This window comes from Rutidosis leptorrhynchoides, chromosome 1 (assembly GCF_046630445.1).
Source record: "Rutidosis leptorrhynchoides isolate AG116_Rl617_1_P2 chromosome 1, CSIRO_AGI_Rlap_v1, whole genome shotgun sequence".
In the NCBI taxonomy this organism is placed as follows: domain Eukaryota; kingdom Viridiplantae; phylum Streptophyta; class Magnoliopsida; order Asterales; family Asteraceae; genus Rutidosis; species Rutidosis leptorrhynchoides.
The window spans coordinates 220,674,188-220,700,700 of NC_092333.1; positions in this window are offsets into that span (position 1 = coordinate 220,674,188).

Below are 26,513 nucleotides of genomic sequence, written 5' to 3' on the forward strand. Positions count from 1 at the left end.
AATAATAATAATAATAATAATAATAATAATAATAATAATAATAATAATAATAATAATAATAATAATAATAATAATCATCATCATCATCATCATCATCATCATTATATCCATAATAATTATAAGTAATAATGACACAAAAATCATAAAAAAATGATAATAATATTATTAATGATAAAAAAATAATGGTTTCTTTAATAATAATATCTAATTCACGGAGTATTATATTGTGTCCATTGCTAAACAGTTAACATATAAAAGTGTTCCTAAAAATTCCAATTTTTTTGATTAAACATATTTAATTATTTCACTCATTACCTGTTTGAAACCTGATCAAAAAGGTTCGAAAAATATTTATTTTCTGTTCCAATTTATATGTACGGAGTACAAAAACTTAGATTGAAATGGTAAAAAAAATATTTATCAAAACTATTGTCTTTTTAATCAAATTTTGAAACAACATTTATTTTAGAACTTCTTATATATATATTAGATCTATTTTAAAATAATTAAACGTCAACCGAAAGTTACAGACATTTACCATTTAAGCTCAAAATTAAATATATTTAATATACACTATGTATATATATAAACAGTTTTAAATAACAACATTTACTATTCACATAAATATATATTAAATGATTAAAATATATATACATATAAAATAATAGTTTTTATTACAATGTATTTTATTGTACATATTTATTTATAACAATAAATGTATATAATAGTTTATTAATGTTCATGTTATTATATATATTATACATATATTTATATATACACATATTTATATATATCCACATATTTACAAGCAATGGTTCGTGAATCATCGGAAACAGTCGAAAGTCAATTGAATATATGAACATTGTTTCAAAATTTTCTAGACTCAACATTACATACTTTGCTTATCGTATCGAAATAATATCAAGATTAAGTTTAAATTTAGTCGGAAATTCCCGGGTCGTCACATAGACCATTCCACAAGTTCCATTTAAAACGTACCACAATTTAAATGTTTACAAGGCACGAAGGCCATTAATTAAGTTTAATACAAGTTCGACCCACTACAAATGATAGTTTATAATCCAAACGACACTTCGAGCATGGTTTGAGACTAAACTATCCAAAACGTTAGGCCAACTTCCAAAAGCTCTAACGAAACATCATCAAAGGACACCTAGTGCCCAACAACCCCTTTCCCCTATCCGCACCTGCATCTAAAAGGATAAACAATGAGAGGGTAAGCTAAAGCTTAGTGAATGCAATAATTATACACATACATATATAATATACTTACTTGCAAACACTCAAATACACATACCGAAATACATGCTAGCAACACAATTAGCTTATCATCCATACGAGGCTACCAACCTCCAATACCACAAGCTAGCATAACAATCGCATATATATATATATATATATATATATATATATATATATATATATATATATATATATATATATATATATATATATATATATATATATATATATATATATATATATATATATATATATATATATATATATATATATAAATCGAACAATATAATAAGCCTTCGCTTACAACACAATAACCATGGTTAACCAATCGTACAAGGGAATGGTGCCCGCGAAAGACCATCGGAGTTCACAACATCCATTAGTGTACTTAACACCTCGTATCACTAACCCCCGGGTGGCATCTTAACACCTCGATACTTCACCCCAAGTGACATCTTAACACCTCGATGCTTCACCCGTCAATTACTTAGAGTGGCATCTTAACACCTCAATGCTTCACTCCGAGTGGCGTCTTAACACCTCAACACTTCACTCATCACGTGAAACGTGGTGTCTTAACACCTCGACACTTCATATCTCACGCTACAACAATTAGATACATTATATACCTACGCATATAATTATTCCACTCACATTAATGATTCGGTGATGATTTAATGCTTCCGTATGCTTCGAGCAAAGTACCTAGTACATTAGTACACATTTAATACACAACAAGTGGAATTAACCACCTTACTCACTCTTGAGCATTTAATGAACCAATTTGCATTAAATGGCTCAACTACATCAAAACCGCCCATAAATGGCCAAGACTCAACTTTAATCACTAAAGCTAGTGAATTAAAGTCTATTAACTTTAACTAACGCAAACTTAGGTTAATTCATACTCATTTCGCCCAAACTAGGTCAACATTACTCTTTTGACCCATTTTAATACTTACACTTACAATTTTAGTCGAACATGACCCATTTACAATTCTTCCTTCAATTACAAGTGCATTAGTGACTAAAACACCATTTAACACTTACAACTCCAAATCATAAGACCAAACCCTAGATTATGGCTATTTAGGGTTTCCTTTTATCACCTAACCCAAATCCACCCATATTACCCCCAAATGGGTCTTACAAGTTCCAAATGAACCAAACCCTAGCATAAACTAATTAAAACTCAAAACATGGAGTTAGGACTTACCAACACTATCCTCTTGTAGCTAAGAACAAGGAGAACGACTTTAATTCTTGCTCCAAGGTTTGATTCACCAATCTCCACTCTCAAATCTCACTTGAAATCAAATGGGTTTTTAAGTTTTGAGAGTAAATGGAGAAAGAAAAGGGAAATGAAAATGAATAAAATGGATAAGTGGTGGAGATTTAGTGCTCCAAATCAGATCTAGACGTAAAATGACGATTTTGCCCTTGAACCATTTATTTTAAAAACAAAATCAGGAACCAGTTCACCTAGTGGGTCGTGACGCGGCCCCAATTATCGCGGTGCGGCATTTAACGTATTTTACGAGCTTTCTTAAATCATTCCTGACTCAGATTCTAGTTATTTGTCGCGACGCGACCTCATTCTCCGCGGCACGACATATAAAGGAAAACTCGACCCTTCTTATCATGCCTCCTGACTCTGGTTTGAGTTCAATGTCGCGGCACAAAAAAGGCTTCCGCGGCACGTCAATTGCCTTCAACTGAGCCATTCGACAACCTTTAAATATGTACGGGAAAAATGGGATGTTACAGTTGACCTCAGATTCACTGAGATGCCCCGTACAAAACCATCGTGTACGAATCATCAACAACAGGATCATTACATTGTCAAATACTATATGCTGTTTTAAAAAAAGTTTGCATACATGATAAAAGGTGATGTCTTAACCAACATCGAATGTGTTACAACAAAAGTGTGCTTCAATGAACAGAAGCAATTATTAATAGTACGTGACCCAATGGTCGTTACAAATCATTGTTTCAAAAGGTAACATAGTTCGAATGCAAATAAAATGTTTCATGCGGTGACAACTCTAACAAGCGCAGCGGGTGTCTACAAAGCATGACTAGTACAGCGGAAGCAAGCAAACCTTAAGCACCTGAGAAAAACATGCTTAAAAACATCAACACAAAGGTTGGTGAGTTATAGTTTAAGTATAACAGTAATGTAAGGTAGGCCACGAGATTTCAGTGCTTCAACAGTGTTTCAAAACAGTATGAAAAATATATGTATAACCGTGGGCACTTGGTAACTAACTTAACATTTATCACCCCCTAAAAGTACACTTGGCGAGTGTGTATGTTTACGAAGTATTAAACACCCGTTAAATGCTAGCGCTACTAGCCCGAATGGGGATGTCAAACCCTATGGATCCATATCTAAGATTCGCGTTCACCGGTTCAAAGACCGATGACTAAACATTACCGAGCTAAGGGGAAAGTTTATGCCGTTGTATAACCCACACATATATAAAGTTTAAGCACTACTGCCTAGTATGTAAAACGTAAAATGCGCATGTATTCTCAGTTCCCAAAATAGTTAAAGTAAAAAGGGATGCTATAACTCACAGTGGAAGTAGTAAAAGTCGATCCGCGGGAATAGTAAGCAAGTGGTTGGTCCGGAAGGTCCTCAACCTAAGTCAAAAGTTACTAAGTCAGTAAATTGTTTCAATAGGTTTATAAGTATGTAAATTAGGTCTTAAGTATCATCATCATTCATCATCAAACAAAAAGTGTAAAGTAAGTTTTAAGTCAAGACTAGGGTTTGAAACAAGGGATGACTTCGTTCAGTCGCCACGATCTCTATACAAACTGAAATGAGGTGAGACCAGTGGCCATGGCTCCGTATATGAGTCCCCTAGAGGCTGACCAGTTTCCAAAACCAAAATCGTCTTTGTTTGACCGTGGTGACGGTTTAAGCGCGAGTATGTCAGAAATTTCAGCACAACGTTAATAGGGTGTAGTGACTTTCGGGAGGCCATAGATCCTAAACCGTAACTCGGATTAAGAAAAGGTCTAAACGCAAAATCATCTACTCGAACCGAACTAACTGGAAATCAACTTTACAGTAGCCCATGTAATTTGATCAGTTCCAGAAACAGTAGCTAAAGTTTTTCCGGTGGGTTCTTGGTGCTTGATGCTCATCACGGTTCTCATTCTTGATGCGTATAGCTTCAAGTGTACAACTTGTTGATGGGTTTGCATCATCTTAACCAAGGTTTGACCATCATAACACTAATGTAAGTCTAAGATAAGTTGCACAACTCACTTAAGAGTTGTATGTAGTTTGATGAACCAAAGTTACATCAAGTTCTTAGATCCGACACATACATGAGTTCTACTAGTAATATTAAGCTACAAACTTGAAAGTAAACTAAATAATCAAGATCATAAGTTGTGGAACTTAGATCTTAGCTAGATCTTAAAAATCCTAGACTAGAAAGTCTAGATCTAGTGTTCTTAAGTTAGATCCTAAGTTACAATACTTGGATCTACACTTTAATGAAACCATAAGTTATGAAACTTAGATTTTCAACTTGAAAAATGTATGTAAGCTTGTAAGCTCTTATTTACAACAAAATTAGAAGACCATAAGTTATATAAACTTAGATCCAACATAAGTATTTGAAGTTATAACTAGAAAGTTATACTTCCATGTTCTTGAACTTATAAAGTTAACTTTAGTTCAAGAAAAATGAGATCAAGATTAACTAGTAATACTTGACCAATTTAACAACATCACAACTTTAAAGTACATAAAATGAAGAAATAAATTAAATCTACAAGTAACAAGTTCATGGTTGTTCATACTTTAAAGATTCAAGCCAAGGCTTTGATCTTTAAGGAAAGTAAACCTTAAGTTTACAAACATGAATACAAGTATGATTTTAAAACTCATGAACTTTAAATCTTTTAAAACATTAAGTGTAGAACCATAACTAGAAAGTTTAGATTCTTGTATGTTCTTGTATGAACAAGATGCTATGAAGAACAAACTAGAGAGTTTAATTCTTAATAACTAGTAAGTAAACAACAATAACAAAAGAACAAGTAATTAAACAAGAGAATGATGATGATCAAGTGATATAATTCAGTTTTTAAGAAAAGAAAGAAGAAGAAAAAGCTCATGTTACTTACAAAGTAGAGAGTAAATGAGAGAAAATGAGAAGTTGCAAGTAAGTGTGTGTGAGAAGAATGAAGTGTAATGAGAGAATACTAGTAGATAAGTATCACAAAAAAAAGATTTGAGCACCCCTTTACCCATGGTGGTCGACGGCTTTCCAAGCACCAAAGGGGAAGGTTCAAACTTCTCCTTTCATACATGGGGAGGTGGTGAGGGCTTGAAATAGTATTAAAGCTAAAGGGTGTGGGAAAATGGTGTAAATGTACTAGTAACTATATTCCTCATAACTTAATTAATCTTGGTTAGTCTTAAAGCATCATTAACATAATGTTGGGCTAATTTGTCCATTAAGATAAGTAGGGTGGGCTTCTAAGTCCATTAACACAAGCCCAAGTCCAAGTAAGCAATAAACTAACTAAAAGCCCAAGTAATTAACTAGTAACCTTAGTTAATTAAAAATGATTAACAAAAATTAATCACTAATGTAAATAATATCCAAAGAATAGTCGTGAAAAGTTCGTGTGTCACAAAGACAAGTCGGGACATGTAAAGTCAAGTACGATAACAAGTAAACGTAAAAAGATACATTTATTAAATCACAAGTATTAATAATAAATATTAATATTTAAGCGTTGGAAAATCCAAGGTCATTACATTACCCACCTGTTAAAGAAAATTTCGTCCCGAAATTTTAAGCTGAGGTAGATGGAGGAGTCGGGAAAAGGTGAGGATACTTCAGCATCATTTGATCCTCTCGTTTCCAAGTAAACTCAGGTCCTCGTTTGGCATTTCATCGTACTCAGATGATCAGAATCTTGTTGCATTTCAAAGTTTTGACCTCACGGTCCATAATCTCGACAGGTTCTTCCACGAAGTGGAGTTTGTCATCAATCGTAAGTTCCTCCAATGGTATGACATGTTCCGGTTCAGCAAGACACTTCTTTAAATTCGATACATGCTCAATTGAGTTGGAAGATCTAAACGGTAAGCAACGAGTCCAACACGCTCCAAGATTTCAAAAGGACCAATGTATCGCGGGTTTAACTTTCCACGTTTTCCAAAATGAATTACACCCTTCCAAGGTGCAACCTTTAACATTTCACGGTCACCCACGTTGAATTCGAAGTCCTTACGTTTAAGGTCTGCATAACTCTTTTGGCGATCACAGGCCGTCTTAAGTCTCGCTTGAATTTGGACAATCTTCTCAGTTGTTTCATGGATTATCTCGTGTCCGGTGATTTGCGTTTCGCCTACTTCGGCCCAACAAATAGGAGATCGACACTTGCGGCCATACAATGCTTCAAAAAGTGCGGCATTAATACTCGAGTGATAACTGTTGTTGTAAGAGAATTCGGCTAGCGACAAATTCCTTTCCCAAGCCTTTCCAAAATCAATGACACATGCACGCAACATGTCCTGCAAAGTCTGAATCGTGCATTCGCTCTGACCATCGGTCTGTGGGTGATACGCAGTACTCATGTCGAGACGAGTTCCTAAGGCTTCTTGCAAAGAACGCCAAAATCTGGAAGCAAAACGGGGATCCCGATCTGAGATGATCGATAAAGGTACACCATGACGAGATACAACCTCTTTTATGTATAGTTGAGTGAGTCTCTCCATCGTATCTGTTTCCTTCATGGCTAAATAGTGTGCAGATTTAGTAAGACAGTCAACAATAACCCAGATGGTATCGTATCCGCCCGTCGTATTTGGTAACTTCGTAATGAAATCCATTGTTATCCTTTTCCACTTCCATTGCGGGATTTTCGGTTGTTTAAGTAACCCAGAAGGCCTCTGATGTTCGGCCTTAACTTTCGAACAAGTCAAACACTTTCCAACATAAGTTGTAATGTCCTTCTTAAGATTAGGCCACCAATACTGTTCCTTGAGATCGTGGTACATTTTACCGGCTCCTGGGTGAATCGAATATCTCGACTTGTGGACTTCATATAATATAAGGTTTCGTAGATCTCTATAATGGGGTACCCAAATTCTTTCGGCATAGCATCGGAGTCCAGTCTCCTTAACCTCGAATCGAGAGACAAGAATGTTCAAGTATTCATGAGATATATTCTCCTCCTTGAGAGCCTCATCTTGGGCTGCTCGGATCTGGCTGTTGAGATTTGAATGAATGGTGATGTTCAGTGCCCGAACACGAAGAGGTGCCATCCTCTCCTTTCGGCTCAAAGCGTCAGCTACAACATTTGCCTTGCCAGGGTGATAACGAAGTTCACAATCATAGTCGTTCAGTGGCTCGATCCATCGACACTGTCTCATATTCAGTTGTTTCTGATCGAAGATGTGCTGGAGGCTTTTATGATCGGTGAAAATAGTGCTCTTAGTCCCATAAAGATAGTGTCTCCACAGCTTTAATGCAAAGACAATGGCTCCAAGCTCAAGATCGTGCATAGTGTAATTTCATTCGTGAATCTTCAGTTGACGAGAGGTATAAGCGATAACCTTTGTGCGTTGCATCAGTACACAACCAAAACCACTTTTCAAAGCATCGCAATAAAAGACGAAATCGTCACTGCCTTCAGGAAGTGATAAGATAGGTGCGGTAGTTAACTTCTTCTTCAAGGTTTGAAATGCTGATTCTTGTTCGAGTTCCCAAATGAACTTCTTCCCTTTGTGAGTCAGCCCAGTCAAAGGACTCGCAATCAGAGAGAAACTTTCAATAAATCTTCGGTAGTAACCGGTGAGACCTAAAAATTGGAGGATGTGAGTTGGAGTAGTGGTTGTTTCCCACTTGCTGATAGCTTCGATTTTTGCGGGATCAACCTTGATACCTTGATCACTCACAACGTGACCCAGAAATTGGACTTCCTTCAACCAAAACTCACACTTGGAGAATTTGGCGTAAAGTTGCTCTTGTCTCAAGAGTTCCAACACTAGACGAAGATGTTGCTCATGTTCTTCTTCACTTTTGGAGTAGATGAGGATATCATCTATGAAGATGATAACAAACTTATCCAGGTATGGCTTGCAGACACGATTCATGAGGTCCATAAACACGGCAGGTGCATTGGTTAAACCGAAAGGCATCACGAGAAACTCAAAATGACCATAACGAGTTCTAAATGCAGTCTTCATCACGTCGCTCTCTTTCACCCTCAACTGGTGATAACCGGATCGCAAATCGATCTTAGAGTAAACTCTCGATCCTTGTAGTTGATCAAAAAGATCGTCAATTCGGGGAAGAGGATATCGATTCTTAATCGTCAATTTGTTGAGTTCATGGTAGTCGATACACATGCGGAATGATCCGTCCTTCTTCTTCACAAACAAAACAAGTGCGCCCCAAGGCGAGAAACTTGGTTGGATAAATCCACGGTCTAGCAGTTCTTGTAATTGGCTCTACAACTCTTGCATTTCGGAAGGTGCGAGTCGATAAGGTGCGCGAGCTACGGGTGCAGCTCCTGACACTAATTCGATCTAAAACTATACTGCTCTCGGTTTTGGTAATCCAGGCAATTCTTCCGGAAAGACATCGGAAAATTCATTCACAATTCGTACATCATCCACGCTCTTCACCTCAGTTTCTAACGTTTTCACATGTGCTAAGACAGCAAGACGTCCTTTCTTCATGATCTTTTGCGCTTTCATGCAACTAATGAGATTCAGTTTCGAGCTACATCTCTCTCCGTAAATAATCAGTGGCTCACCATTTCCGTGTGGTATACGAAGAGCTTTATCTCCACAAATAATGTCAGCCCTTATCTTGGTCAACCAGTCCATACCGACAATAACATCAAAGCTTCCCAACTTAATGGGTATCAAGTCAATCTCGAAATCCACACCAGCTATGTTCATAATAGCTCCTCGGCTGATTTGGTCAACTTTCTCAAGTTTTCCATTGGCTACCTCTACAAGCATACTCTCCTTTAAAGGAACTAACGACCAATTTATCTTAGAGCAAAAGTGTCTACATACATAACTTCTATCGGCACCAGTATCAAATAGGACAGAAGCTAATAAATTGTTGATAGTGAATATACCTGTGACCAAGTCGGGGTTTTCACGAGCATCCCTTGCATTTACATTGAAAGCTCTACCACGCGGTGGTCTGCCGTCTTTTCGCTTGTTGGGACACTCATTTCTGAAGTGGCCCGTTTATCCACATTCATAGCACTTTATCGGTCCATTGGGGTTTGGCTTCCCAGTCATGGTGGTGATCTTGTAGTCTCTGCCAATATGCCCGGTCTTTTTGCACTTTTCACAAACAACGTTATAGTACCCGGTATGGTGCTTGTAGCACCTCTTGCACTGTGGCAGACTGCCCTTGTAGTTAGGGTTCGAGTTGGTGTTCGGATTGGGATTCCCACCGTTGTTGTGCCTCTTAACGGGGGTTTGATCATAGACTCTCCCCTTCCTGTTGTCCCACTTACGCTTATCACTACTACCCGCTTCGGATTTTGCCTTCTCCGGTTCATCGCTGATAATTTGGTTCATTAAGGTGTGCGCCATGCGCATTGCTTCCGGGACGTTTGGTGGCTTAGATGAGGTGACATTTCCCTTAATGGACTTAGGAAGTCCCCACAAGTACCTTTCCATACGCTTAAACTCCGGGGTAACCATGGTAGGACACATCAGGGCTAATTCTAGATACCTACGGTTGTAACCATCGAGATCATTTCCCACAACCTTCAACTGCATAAACTCAATCTTCATTTTCTGGATCTCTGTCCTAGGGCAATACTCCTCAATCATGGCCCCCTTAAACTCTTCCCATGGAGTGGCATACACCTCATCAATACCCTTTGCTTGAGCCAGAGTGTTCCACCAAGTTAGTGCGCCATCTGACAGCGTACATGAAGCATACTTGGTTTTGTTCGCCTCTGAGCAGTTACTAACTCGAAACACATATTCTAATTTCTCAAACCACCTAGTGAGACCAACTGGCCCCTCAGTTCCACTAAAGTTGTGGGGCTTGCAGCTTTGAAACTCTTTGTATGTACACCCATTACGAATGGGCTGGATAACCGGTGGCAGTGGAGCTTGGGGGTTCATTTTCGCTAAAGCTGCGGTGACTCGTTCGTTGATCATTTCCTCGATCTGTGCTGCGGTTGGTATTGATCTTCCGTTGGCTATTGATGTTCTAAACAAAAATTTTGAGTCAAGTAAATATCCCGCATTCAATAAATAATAATATAGTATATGGTAGACAACATGGAATCAACACATCACATGCTTATTAAGTAATGCAACTAGGTACAAATACCACAGAATCATCATACAGCAATGTAAATAGAACACCGTGCAAGAATTAAACAACACAAACTTACATTCATTAATAAAAAGTTACGTACATCCGCATAGGTTCGTACAATACATAAGTAAAACATAAAACTACAAGTGAGATTACATAATGAAATCTACTACAAATGTCCTATGGTGATGGTGGGTGAAGGATGTCCATTATGTGGGACATCTGGTCCTTGAGCTCAGTTACCCGAGCACGGAGGATCTCCACCTCCCTTGTCAGTTCCTCGACAGAGGGAGATGGTGGGGTAGGTGGTGATGGTGGTGCAGATGGTGCTGGTGGTGCAGACGGTCTGGCACCAGAAGTAGATGCTGCATAATGGTAAGGCTTACGGATGAAGGGATCAGCCGGATACGGTACAAGCCGCTTACGGGCGGTAACTCTAGTCCTCAGTCCATGTGCGTTAACGAATGGTCGACCTCCATTAATCCCTAGAATAACGGTACCATCAAAACGGTACCGCTTCTTCGGTGGGGTGGAGAGTGGCTGCACAGGTGCCTCATCGGGGTCCTCATCGGAATCCTCATCACTGGAGTCGTCAGAGGATGAGTCGTCGGATGAAGGGTCGTCAGAACCATCTGGGGGTGGCTGCATGAGTGGCTCTCCTCGGGCGGCCATCATCAGTCGATATCTGAAAGGCGGGATTGGCACGAGACGTCCATCAAGAAGGCATCGGCACCAATGGTTATGCTCATTACAGACCAAACCTTCCCCAAGTTCCACGAGAATCACAGCACCACCGGAATGGTGCTGTGGCTCCGAGGGTCCTGGGGCAAGTGGAGCTGGAATCTCTTGTAGGTCCTCGGCTCCGTCAGAGGTAATCACTGGGTCGGGTGCTTGGCTACTGGCTCCGGAGGATGAATCGCCTGAGTCACTGGAGGGTGTAGATGACGAGATCGAGTCAGCAACAACGGTAGGTGAGGTGGCCGATGAGTCCGAGTCACTCTCCAAGTGAATGATAGTGGGCGGGGCATCCGACATCTGAACAAGGAAAAATAACTTTTTCCATGTCAGTAAGTCATAAAGCCAGCACATATTAGGCAAAGTAACTACGACAATCTAGATCATCTATAACAGTAAGTAGCATGGTAATAACGACAAGTATCATGCAATCGTAAACAGATGATAGCATGCAGTAGTGAAATTATGTAGTAGCATACGGCATATAGCAGTAAAAGTAAGAAGCAACATGCAGCAAGTTCCGCAGAAACAAGTAAACTAGCAAGTTGTAGATTAGTCCTATTAGTGAATCCTACTCGGGTCGGTCCAGACTCACTAATGCAACCTAATTCCCTACAACCAATGCTCTGATACCAAATGTGATGCCCCGTACAAAACCATCGTGTACGAATCATCAACAACATGATCATTACAAGGTCAAATACTATATGTTGTTTCAAAAAGAGTTTGCATACATGATAAAAGGTGATTTCTTAACCAACATCGAATGTGTTACAACAAAAGTATGCTTCAATGAACAGAAGCAATTAGTAATAGTACGTGACCCAATGGTCGTTACAAATCATTATTTCAAAAGGTAACATAGTTCGAATGCAAATAAAATGTTTCATGCGGTGACAACTCTAACAAGCGCAGCGGGTGTCTACAAAGCATGACTAGTACAGCCGAAACAAGCAAACCTTAAGCACCTGAGAAAAACATGCTTAAAAACGTCAACACAAAGGTTGGTGAATTATAGTTTAAGTATAACAGTAATATAAGGTAGGCCACGAGATTTCAGTGCTTCAATAGCGTATCAAAACAGTATGAAAAGTATATGTATAACCGTGGCCACTTGGTAACTAACTTAACGTTTATCACCCCCTAAAAGTACACTTGGCGAGTGTGTATGTTTACGAAGTATTAAACACTCATTAAATGCTAGCGCGACTAGCCCGAGTGGGGATGTCAAAACTTATGGATCCATATCTAAGATTCGCGTTCACCGGTTCAAAGACTGATGACTAAATGTTACCGAGCTAAAGGGAAAGTTTATGCCGTTGTATAACCCACACATATATAAAGTTTAAGTACTCTTGCCTAGTATGTAAAACGTAAAATGCGCATATATTCTCAGTTCCCAAAATAGTTAAAGTAAAAAGGGATGTTATAACTCATAGTGGAAGTAGTAAAAGTTGATATGCGGGAATAGTAAGCAAGTGGTTGGTCCGGAAGGTCCTCAACCTAAGTCAAAAGTTACTAAGTAAGTAAATAGTTCTAATAGGTTTATAAGTATGTAAATTAGGTCTTAAGTATCATCATCATTCATCATCAAACAAAAAGTGTAAAGTAAGTTTTAAGTCAAGACTAGGGTTTAAACAAAGGGCTGACTTCGTTCAGTCGCCACGACCTTTATACAAACTGAAATGAGGTGAGACCAGTGGCCATGGATCCGTATATGAGTCCCCTAGAGGCTGAACAATTTCCAGAACCAAACACGTCTTCGTTTGACCGTGGTGATGGTTTAAGTGCGAGTAGGTCAGAAATTTCAGCACAACGTTAATAGGGTGTAGTGACTTTCGGGAGGCCAACTCGGATTAAGACGAGGTCTAAACGGAAAATCATCTACTCGAACCGAACTAACTGAAAATCCGCTTTACAGTAGCCCAGGTAGTCTGATCAGTTCCAGAAAGAGTAGCTAAAGGTGTTCCGGTGGGTTCTTGGTGCTTGATGCTCATCACGGTTCTCATCCTTGATGCGTATAGCTTCAAGTGTACAACTCGTTGATGGGTTTACATCATCTTAACCAAGGTTTGACCATCATAACGCTAGTGTAAGTCTAAGATAAGTTACACAACTCACTTAAGAGTTGTATGTAGTTTGATGAACCAAAGTTACATCAAGTTCTTAGATCCGACACATACATGAGTTCTACTAGTAATATTAAGCTACAAACTTGAAAGTAAACTAAATAATTAAGATCATAAGTTGTAGAACTTAGATCTTAGCTAGATCTTAAAGATCCTAGACTAGAAAGTCTAGATCTAGTGTTCTTAAGTTAGATCCTAAGTTACAAGACTTGGATCTACACTTTAATGAAACCATAAGTTATGAAACTTAGATTTTCAACTTGAAAAATGTATGTAAGCTTGTAAGCTCTTATTTATAACAAAATTAGAAGACCATAAGTTATATAAACTTAGATCCAACATAAGTATTTGAAGTTATAACTAGAAAGTTATACTTCCATGTTCTTGAACTTATAAAGTTAACTTTAGTTCAAGAAAAATGAGATCAAGATTAACTAGTAATACTTAACCAATTTAACAACATCACAACTTTAAAGTACATAAAATGAAGAAATAAATTAAATCTACAAGTAACAAGTTCATGGTTGTTCATAATTTAAAGATTCAAGCCAAGGCTTTGATCTTTAAGGAAAGTAAACCTTAAGTTTACAAACATGAATACAAGTATGATTTTAAAACTCATGAACTTTAAATCTTTTAAAACATTAAGTGTAGAACCATAACTAGAAAGTTTAGGTTCTTGTATGTTCTTATATGAACAAGATGCTATGAAGAACAAACTAGAGTGTTTGATTCTTAATAACTAGTAAGTAAATAACAATAACAAAAGAACAAGTAATTAAACAAGAGAATGATGATGATCAAGTGATATAATTCAATTTTTAAGAAAAGAAAGAAGAAAAAAAAGCTCATGTTACTTACAAAGTAGAGAGCAAATGAGAGAAAATGAGAAGTTGCAAGTAAGTGTGTGTGAGAAGAATGAAGTGTAATGAGAGAATACTAGTAGATAAGTATCACAAAAAAAGATTTGAGCACCCCTTTACCCATGGTGGCCGACGGCTTTCCAAGCACCAAAGGGGAAGGTTCAAACTTCTACTTTCATACATGGCGAGGTGGTGAGGGCTTGAAATAGTATTAAAGCTAAAGGGTGTGGGAAAATGGTGTAAATGTACTAGTAACTAGATTCCTCATAACTTAATTAATCTTGGTTAGTCTTAAAGCATCATTAACATAATGTTGGGCTAATTAGTCCATTAAGATAAGTAGGGTGGGCTTCTAAGTCCATTAACACAAGCCCAAGTCCAAGTAAGCAATAAACTAACTAAAAGCCCAAGTAATTAACTAGTAACCTTAGTTAATTAAAAATGATTAATAAAAATTAATCATGAATGTAAATAATATCCGAAATATTATTCGTGAAAAGTTCGTGTGTCACAAAGACAAGTCGGGACATGTAAAGTCAAGTACGATAACAAGTAAACGTATAAAGATACATTTATTAAATCACAAGTATTAATAATAAATATTAATAATTAAGCGTTGAAAAATCCAGGGTCGTTACATTCACGAACCTATATCATTTGTATATTCATTAATACATATTCTTGTAATCGAACAATTATATATATATATATATATATATATATATATATATATATATATATATATATATATATATATATATATATAGTGGTAGGATCAAGAGGGAAGTAACCATTCGGGGGGAAGCGGGGGGAAGCAAAAACTTTTTTTTTCGTTTTTTGAAAAAACTTTGTTCACGAACATTATAGATGAGATGAAAATATGAACATTTAGTAGAGACACTTTTTGATAAATTTTTTTATTTTGGCGGGAAAACGCTTGAAGAAGTAATATATAACAATTATCGTGTTTTTCGAGCGTATTTTGAGGTTTTAGCTATTGGGGTTTAGATATTAGGGTTTATAGGGTGTAGATATTAGGGTTTAGAAATTTAGGGTTTAGGGTTTAGATTTAGGGTTTAGATTTAGGATTTAGATTGAGTTTTTAACACGAACGGTTTAGAGTTTAGGGTTTAGGGTTTAGGGTTTAGGGTTTGGTGTTTTGGGTTTATGGAATAAACCCAAAACACCAAACCCTAAACCCTAAACCCTAAACTCTAAATCGGGCTAAATTTTACTTCACAAAACATGGAAAAAACGTTCATATTCTTCACGAACAATATTATCTTGAATGTTATTTTTGTCGATCGTTTTCCCGCCTAAATAATAACATTCATCACGAAGTGTCTCTTCTAAATGTTCATATTTTTGTGTGATCTTGATGTCGGAAAAAAAATTTAAAAAAAAAACCAAATTTTTTTTTTATTTTTGCTTCCCCCCGCATCCTCCCGATTGGTTACTTCCCCATTGATCCTGCCCGTATATATATATATATATATATATATATATATATATATATATATATATATATATATATATATATATATATATATATATATATATATATATATATATATATATATTAATGATATAATTTTTATATTAGTATTTCATGTATCTCATTATTACTTTATAAAAATATAACTTTTGTTATGTTATATGTATCAAATATTTTATATGTATATATTTCATTTGTTTGTTAAAATAGTAATTATATTAATACTAAAATAATATTAGTAGTAATTAAAATAATGATAATGATAATACTAGTGTTAATAATAATAATGATAATAATATTAATGATTTTATTAATAATAATATTAATGATGGTTTTAATGATAAATCTTATAATAATGATAATAACAGTAGTTTTTAATAAAATGAAAAGTTTAATAATAATGATAATGAATATAATAATTTTGATAATAATACATAATACTTAATAATAATTATTATTATAACAATTTTATTACTAATGATAATCTTAATAATAATACTTTTGTTAATAATAATAATAAGTCTACAATGATACTAATACTAATATTAATCATAATAATAATAGTTTGTATTATTTTTATAATAACATTAATAATAACAATCCTAATCATAATAATACTTATATTGATATTAATAAAACTAATAATAACCTAAATAATACTTAATGATGTTACATAATAGCAAAATGATAATAATAATAATCATAATATTACTAATACCTAATAATACTAATAATTGATAATTACTACTTATATTATTAATATTAATAACAATCATAATTATAATACTAATATTAATAACAATAACAATAATAATCATATTAATAATACTAATAATAATAACAATGATAACGCAAATGTTAATAATAATTATAATTCTAATAATAATGATATTAATAATAATAATAAAAATTTTGATAGGAAAACTACCTCAAAAGAAGCTTTAAAAAATATGTTGTCGCTGATAATGCTAAAAACGAACATATATTTCATAGCATTATCCCTCAAGAAAGACAAGCTTTTAGTTGCAATTGTTTTATTTACAAGTGATATTCGTTTAAATAATAAAAGGTGAAGACAAAAGATAGATTCGACGAATTGAAGACGCAAACGACCAAAAAGCTAAAAAGTACAAAGTACAATCAAAGTGGTTCAAATTATTGGTGAGAAACGTCTCAAAATTACAAGAGTACAAGCCGCAAAACGCTAAATACAAGATATTAAATTGTACGAAAAGACGTTCGAAAATACGGAACTGGGACCAGAGTCAACTCTCAACGCTTGACGCAACGGACTAAAAATTACGAGTCACCTATGCACATAAATATAATATAATATTTAAATAATTCTTAAAATTATTTATATATTATTTATATATTTATAAACCATCGGCAAGAAGCAAACAAGCTCATGTGAGCTGGAAAAGCAGGCCATGCGATCGCATGGCCTGACAGTTAAAAAATCATGCGATCTCATTGTGAACAGTATCTGGTCACACTCCTATAATTTTCGCAGTTTGGTGATCAATTTAACACATCTTTTTCTCTTCCTATCTATCAACATATATATATTAATTATAATTTTAATAATAAGGGTATGTTAGCGAATGTTGTAAGGGTGTAAGTCGAAATTCTGTCCATGTACGCTATTTTTAATCATTGTAAGTTATGTTCAACCTTTTTAAATTAATGTCTCTTAGCTAAGTTATTATTATGCTTATTTAAGCTAAAGTAATCGTGATGTTGGGCTAAATATTAAAATTGGGTAATTGGACTTTGGACCATAATTGGGGTTTGGATAAAATAACGACACTTGTGGAAATTAGACTATGGGCTATTAATGGGTTTTATATTAACTTAACGATACCTCGTTAATTTAATATAAAGGTTATAATTTGACGTATCTATAAATAACCACATACGCTTAATCGGGTACGATGGGCGGGATATCTATAAATACCAATCATTGTTCATTTTACCGGACACGGAACTGGATTAATAGTTAATAGACTTGTTGAAACAGGGGTGGATTACATTCAAGGGTAATTGGTGTAATTGTTAACAAAGTAGTAAAACCTTGGACTACACGCAGTCGATAACCTGGTGTATTCATTAAACAAAGTATTAAGACCTTGTTACAATTCGAATCCCCAATTAGTTGGAATATTTGACTTCAGGAATAAGAATAATTTGACGAAGACTTCCGCACTTTATGATTATGACTGATGGACTATTATGGACAAATCCGTATGGACATATCGAATAATCCAGGACAAAGAACAATTAACCCATGGTAATAAACTAAAATCAACACGTCAAACATCATGATTACGGAAGTTTAAATAAGCATAATTCCTTTATTTCATATTTAATTTCCTTTATTTCATATTGATAATGCTAAAAACGAACATATATTTCATAGCATTATTCCTCAAGAAAGACAAGCTTTTAGTTGCAATTGTTCTATTTACAAGTGATATTCGTTTAAATAATAAAAGGTGAAGACAAAAGACAGATTCGACGAATTGAAGACGCAAACGACCAAAAAGCTCAAAAGTACAAAAGACAATCAAAGAGGTTCCAATTATTGATAAGAAACGTCTCGAAATTACAAGAGTACAAGATTCAAAACGCAAAGTACAAAATATAAAATTGTACGCAAGGACGTTCGAAAATCCGGAACCGGGACTAGAGTCAACTCTTAACGCTCGACGCAACGGACTAAAAATTACAAGTTAACTATGTATATAAATATAATATAATATATAATTAATTATATTAATTATATATATATTATATATATATATTATAAAACCGTCGGCAGAGAAAGACTCCAAGGGTGTGAGCTGTAAATTCATTCTCCGCGACTCGCGGAGTTTGAAGGCAAAATTCACCGCGAGTCGCGGAGCCCCAAAAAACGAAAATCTCTATAAAGCCAACCGAATTCTGATCAAAATCAATAATCTATTTCTCTCTTCTCTCATATATATGATATATATATAAATATATAATTTATATTTTAATTTTAATTATAATTATAATTCTAATAATAAGGGTATGTTAACGAATATTGTAAGGGTGTAAGTCGAAATTCTGTCCGTGTAACGCTACGCTATTTTTAAATCATTGTAATTTATGTTCAACCTTTTTACATTAATGTCTCGTAGCTAAGTTATTATTATGCTTATTTAAAACGAAGTAATCATGATGTTGGGCTAATTACTAAAATTGGGTAATTGGGCTTTGTACCATAATTGGGGTTTGGACAAAAGAACGACACTTGTGGAAATTAGACTATGGGCTATTAATGGGCTTTATATTTGTTTAACTAAATGAAAGTTTGTTAATGTTAATATAAAGCTTTACAATTGGGCGTCCCTATAAATTACCATATACACTCGATCGGACACGATGGGCGGGGTATTTATATGTACGAATAATCGTTCATTTAACCGGACACGGGAATGGATTAATAGCCACTAGAATAATTAAAACAGGGGTGAAATTACATTCAAGGGTAATTGGTGTAATTGTTAACAAAGTAGTAAAACCTTGGTTTACACGCAGTCGATAACCTGGTGTATTCATTAAACAAAGTATTAAAACCTTGTTACAATTCGAATCCCCAATTAGTTGGAATATTTAACTTCGGGTATAATAATAATTTGACGAGGACACTCGCACTTTATATTTATGACTGATGGACTGTTATGGATAAAAACCAGACGGACATATTAAATAATCCAGGACAAAGGACAATTAACCCATGGGCATAAAACTAAAATCAACACGTCAAACATCATGATTACGGAAGTTTAAATAAGCATAATTCTTTTATTTCATATTTAATTTCCTTTATTTTATATTTAATTGCACTTCTAATTATCGCACTTTTATTTATTGTTATTTAATCGCACTTTTAATTATCGTACTTTTTAATTATCGCAATTTTATTTTATCGCACTTTTATTATTCGCAATTTCATTATCGTTATTTACTTTACGCTTTAATTTAAGTCTTGTATTTATTTTATATTTTACATTAGGTTTTAACTGCGACTAAAGTCTTAAAATCGACAAACCGGTCATTAAACGGTAAAAACCCCCCTTTATAATAATAATATTACTTATATATATATTTGTATTTTTATAAAAGTAAACTAATATAGCGTTGAGCTTTGTTTAAATATTTCCCTGTGGAACGAACCGGACTTACTAAAAACTACACTACTGTACGATTAGGTACACTGCCTATAAGTGTTGTAGCAAGGTTTAAGTATATCCATTCTATAAATAAATAAATATCTTGTGTAAAATTGTATCGTATTTAATAGTGTTTTCTGCTAAAATTAATAACTATTTTATATACACCTCGCATAACATCAAGTATTTTTAGCGCCGCTGCCGGGGACACTCTTAAACGCCGGAAGCGCAACGCTAATATAATATAGAAAAAAAAAAGATTTTTAGTTAACTTTTATTAAAATTCGTTTTTATAAAAATACGTTTTAATTATTCAAAAATATAAAAAGAAAAACAAAAATATAAGTATTTTTAAGATTTTGTTAAATATTTAAGTTTTATAAGTTTCTTTATCTTTATTTTAGTTTATAAAAATATAAGTTTTATTAACTATCTTTTATTTATAGAAAAAAATTAAAAACAGAAAATAAAAATAAATAAATAAAGAAAAAACGCGTCGAATTTAAAGCTGTCATCTGAATTCTGGAACGCCGTGACTCGCGGGGTTTTCTACATTAATTACCGCGACTCGCGGAGTTACTCTGACACCACCGACAGAACCCTAAATCTGTATTAATTGCGGAGTATTTATTAATTATTATTAATATAAACCCTAATTATGTATTATTATTATAATTAATTTTATTTTAACTTTTACTTTTTATTTAATTTATGTATTTAGTATTAATTAGTTTTATTAAATTGTAAAATTAGTAGTTTTATTAAAAAATATATATATATAAAAATAATATTTTTATAAAAATTGTACTTTTTACAACTTTTTGTATATTTTTATATTTTGTCCCTTTTTAATCGTTGTAGCATAATATTTGTATTTTTCTCTCATATTTAATTTTAAACTTAGTTTTTGCTATAGTTATTTTTACTCCTAGATTTTTAGGCTTTGCCGTAGAATTCCTTAAGTGCTTTTTCTTTAGACTAAGATTTAGGTGCTTTAGAATTTTGCGACGCCTTTTTAAGTTTTAGTTTCTTTTTAAGTTATTTCCATTTGGGATTTAGTTTTTCCTGTAAGCTTTAATATTTTTAGACACTTTTTACTATGTATCAATTATCATTCCAATTAGTAATTTCAATTTGCGATTATAATTTTAAGTTGGTTGTAGTAATAAGATTAGGTTAGTTAAGTATTTTTAAGTTTTTATAAGTTTCTTTTATTTTTCCGTCACCTTTTATTTTTCAACCATTTTTTTTTCTTTTTCGACCTTTTGCGACGAACTCTTTTTCTCTCTTATTTCTCGCCATTCTAGTTTTTAGGACTTAGAATTTTTTCTACTTCTTATCTAAATTTCTTAAAATTACGAAAATTTATTTTAAGTGGTTAAATTGATAGACATCAAAATTTTCTGGTTCGTAGTAATAGTTGGATTTGTACGTGGACCGGGTTATTGGAGCCAAACAGTCCTCAATTATATTGAGACCAAACGAATCCTGCCCCTCTGCTGCATCTTTTGGCTATTCGAAACGTGGGCAAAATCAGAAAAGTCTATTGATTGGATAACTTATTATAATTTTTCTTTCCTTTTAAAAACTAATAGGATATTCAGTGAATGCACCGAGCAAGACGTTCATCACCTTTTGTACGTTCACCACCTGTAACTAGATCAAGACATTTAGCAAATATAACCGCCGTTGATTTTTCTTTAGAATCGTCATCCAGTCGACCAAGTACTTCAGTTCAAATTTCCGATAATCCATTTTTTGAACCCAACCTCACAATTGAGACTCCGAAAAATATTCAGGAACGGTTCGTAGATCCTGAACCACTAAACTTTCCTCCGGAGCCACCAATCATTCAAACAGAGATTGTTGAGGAACGAACCATTAAATCAGAATCATCTAGTGATACCGATTCAACAAATTCAATTATGGAGAATCTGGAACCTTTAAGTATGGAAGACCGAATGAGAGCTAAACGCACTGGCCAAGGTCACGCAATTACTCATCCAGACATTAATGCGCCAGATTATGAAATCAAAGGACAAATTCTACACATGGTGACTAATCAATGCCAATTTAGTGGTGCGCCGAAGGAAGATCCAAATGAACATCTACGTACCTTTAATAGGATCTGCACACTATTTAAAATACGAGAAGTGGAGGATGAACAGATATATCTCATGTTATTTCCCTGGACTTTAAAGGGAGAAGCCAAAGATTGGTTGGAATCGTTACCTGAAGGGGCGATTGATACATGGGACGTTTTAGTTGACAAATTTCTTAAACAATTCTTTCCTGCATCTAAAGCCGTAAGACTTCAAGCAGAAATTGTTACGTTCACACAGAAACCAAATGAAACTCTATATGAGGCGTGGACAAGATATGGAAAGTTGTTAAGAGGATGTCCGCAACATGGTTTAGACACCTGTCAAATAGTACAAATATTCTACCAAGGATGCGACATCACTACAAGAAAAGACATAGATATAGCAGCTGGTGGTTCTATTATGAAGACAACCGAAACTGATGCTTACAAAATTATTGATAACACTGCTTCCCACTCACATGAGTGGCACCAAGAAAAAGATATCGTTAGATCATCTAAAGCAGCTAGAGCCGATTCTAGCCATGACTTAGATTCCATTTCCGCAAAGATAGATGCTGTGGAGAGACGAATGGAAAAGATGACTAAAGATATTCACTCAATACGAATTAGTTGTGAGCAGTGTGGAGGACCACATTTGACAAAAGATTGTCTCAGTATTGAATTAACAATGGAACAAAGAGAGAATATTTCATACATAAACCAAAGGCCTGGAAATAATTATCAGAATAATTATCAACCGCCAAGACTGATTTACAATCAAAACCAGAATTATAACCGAAATATTCCATACAACAACCAACAAGGTCCTAGCAATCAACAAATATCCAATAATACTTATAATCAGCAAAGACCTAATTTTCAAAACAAACCACCACAACAAACCGATGATAAAAAGCCGAATTTAGAAGATATGATGACGAAGCTAGTTGAAACTCAAACGCAGTTTTTCACATCTCAAAAACAAACTAATGAACAAAATGCTCAAGCATTTAGAAATCAACAAGCTTCTATTCAAAATCTGGAACAAGAAGTAAGTAACCTAGCAAGATTAATAGGTGAAAGAAAACCGGGAAGTCTACCTAGTGATACAAATGCTAACCCCCGGAATGAAATAGCTAAAGCCATTACCACAAGAAGTGGTACAACACTTGAACCACCTGAAATACCTGTAACTTCTGATGAAACTATTCCTACTCCACAAGAACCACAACCTGATCAAGATAAGGAAAAAGATCCGGTAGTTGAAAAGGTTAATGAAGATAACACAGTTAAGGATAAACCTTATGTTAAACCATACCAACCACCACTTCCTTACCCGAGTAAAATGAAGAAAGAAAAACTTGAAGCCGAGCAATCCAAATTCTTGGATATGTTTAAACAGATAAATGTAAATCTTCCTTTCATTGATGTGATTTCAGGAATGCCAAGATATGCTAAATTCCTGAAAGATCTAATCTCAAATAGAAAGAAAATGGAAGAACTCTCGGCTGTTACTATGAATGCTAATTGTTCAGCAGTGCTGTTGAATAAGATACCAGAAAAATTATATGATCCAGGAAGTTTCACAATTCCATGTTTTCTGGGTAGTCTTAGTTCAATAGAAGCATTGGCAGACTTAGGTGCTAGTATAAATCTAATGCCGTATTCACTATACGCTAAACTAGACCTTGGAGAATTGAAACCAACCAGAATAAGCATACAACTAGCCGATAGATCAATAAAATATCCTAGAGGGATAATGGAGAACATGCTAGTTAAAGTTGGTACTTTAGTATTTCCAGTAGATTTTGTTGTTTTGGACATGGAAGAAGATTCTCAAGTTCCTCTCATATTAGGAAGACCATTCTTAAACACGGCTAAAGCAATGATAGACGTGTTCGGTAAGAAACTGACCCTAAGTATAGAGGATGAGAGTGTTACCTTTTCAGTTGATAGAGCAATGCAACAACCACAATCTGTAGATGATACATGTTATTATATTCAAACTATAGATGCACATGCAGAATTATTAGAAGAATTTCCAGAATTACAAGGAACAGGAGAATGTTCTTTAGGAGAAGGTAATGAACCAATTGATGAAGCTGAAATGTTAGCTACACTTATAGCTAATGGATATGAACCAACAACAGAAGAAATTCAAATGCTAAAAGAAGAAGACAGATATCGATATAAATCATCGATAGAAGAACCTCCAAAATTAGAGTTAAAGCCACTTCCAAACCATTTGGAATACGCTTATTTACAGGTGAATCTGAATTACCTGTAATAATATTCTTCTCTTACTGAAAATGAGAAATCACAACTCATTTCTGTGTTGAAAGCTCATAAACCAGCCATTGCATGGAAGATTCATGATATTAAAGGAATAAGTCCTTCGTATTGCACACATAAAATCCTTATGGAAGAAGGTCATAAAACGTATGTGCAACGCCAACGAAGACTAAATCCTAATATGCAAGATGTAGTTAAGAAAGAGATTATTAAACTGCTAGATGCAGGTCTAATTTATCCAATCTCTGATAGTCCATGGGTAAGCCCAGTTCAATGCGTGCCTAAGAAGGGTGGCATGACTGTCATTACAAATGAAAAAATGAGCTTATTCCTACTAGGACTGTAACAGGATGGCGTGTATGTATTGATTATAGAAAATTAAATGACGCCACCAGAAAAGATCACTTTCCCTTACCTTTCATAGATCAAATGTTGGAAAGATTAGCCGGAAATAGTTACTATTGTTTTCTAGATGGATTTTCCGGATATTTTCAAATTCCAATAGCACCCGAAGATCAAGAGAAAACCACATTCACGTGCCCTTATGGTACTTTTGCTTACAAACGCATGCCATTTGGACTTTGTAACGCCCCTGCAACCTTTCAAAGGTGTATGATGGCGATTTTTCACGACATGATAGAAGAATGCATGGAAGTATTCATGGATGACTTTTCAGTCTTCAGTGATACATTTAAATCATGTCTAGTTAATCTAGAACGAATGCTAATTAGATGCGAACAATTAAATCTAGTACTTAATTGGGAGAAATGCCATTTCATGGTTAAAGAAGGCATCGTTCTTGGACATAAAATTTCAAAAGAAGGAATTGAAGTGGATAGAGCTAAAGTAGATGTAATTGCTAAACTTCCACATCCCACTAATGTTAGAGGAGTTAGGAGTTTTCTAGGGCATGCCGGTTTTTACCGACGTTTCATAAAAGATTTTTCTAAAATTGCCACTCCTATGAATAAACTCCTAGAAAAGGATGCGCCATTCATCTTTTCAGATGAGCGTATCAAATCTTTTAATATTCTTAAAGAGAAACTCACTAATGCGCCGATCATGATAACACCAAATTGGAATCTACCATTTGAACTAATGTGCGATGCAAGTGATTTTGCAATGGGAGCCGTTTTAGGACAAAGGATTGAAAAACGATTTCAACCTATATATTATGCTAGTAAGACGTTACAAGGAGCACAAACAAACTATACAACTACTGAAAAAGAACTCCTTGCTATTGTCTTTGCTTTTGACAAATTTGGATCATATCTCGTTCTAGCAAAAACGGTGGTCTATACCGACCATTCTGCTCTTAGATACCTATTTTTAAAACAAGATGCTAAACCAAGATTAATCCGTTGGATCTTACTCTTACAAGAGTTTGATATTGAAATCCGAGATAAAAGAGGAGCAGAAAATCTCGCCGCTGATCATCTTTCTCGTCTTGAAAATCCCGAATTAGAATTTCTAAATGAATCATCCATACAAGACAACTTTCCTGATGAATATCTATTGAAGATAGATTATAATGAAATCCCATGGTTTGCAGACTATGCAAACTACTTAGTTTGTGGATTCCTTGAAAAAGGATTATCGTACCAAAGACGAAAGAAATTCTTCAGTGATATAAAACACTATTTCTGGGAAGATCCACATCTGTTTAAAAGTTGTCCCGATGGAATAATACGCCGATGTGTATTTGGAGATGAAGCTAGTAAAATTTTAAACCATTGTCACACAGGACCAACAGGAGGGCATTATGGGCCTCAACTAACAGCAAGAAAAGTTTATGAAGCTGGATTCTATTGGCCTACAATTTACAAAGACGCACACCTTCTTTGCAAATCCTGTGATGCATGTCAAAGGGCCGGAAAAATAAGTCAACGTGATGAAATGCCACAAAATGTCATCCAAGTATGTGAAGTATTTGACATTTGGGGTATTGACTTTATGGGTCCATTTCCAAAATCTAATAATAATCTATATATACTCGTAGCCATTGATTATGTATCTCAATGGGCGGAAGCACAAGCTCTCCCAACTAACGATGCACGAGTTGTAGTCAATTTTTTAAAACGTCTTTTTGCAAGGTTTGGAACACCGA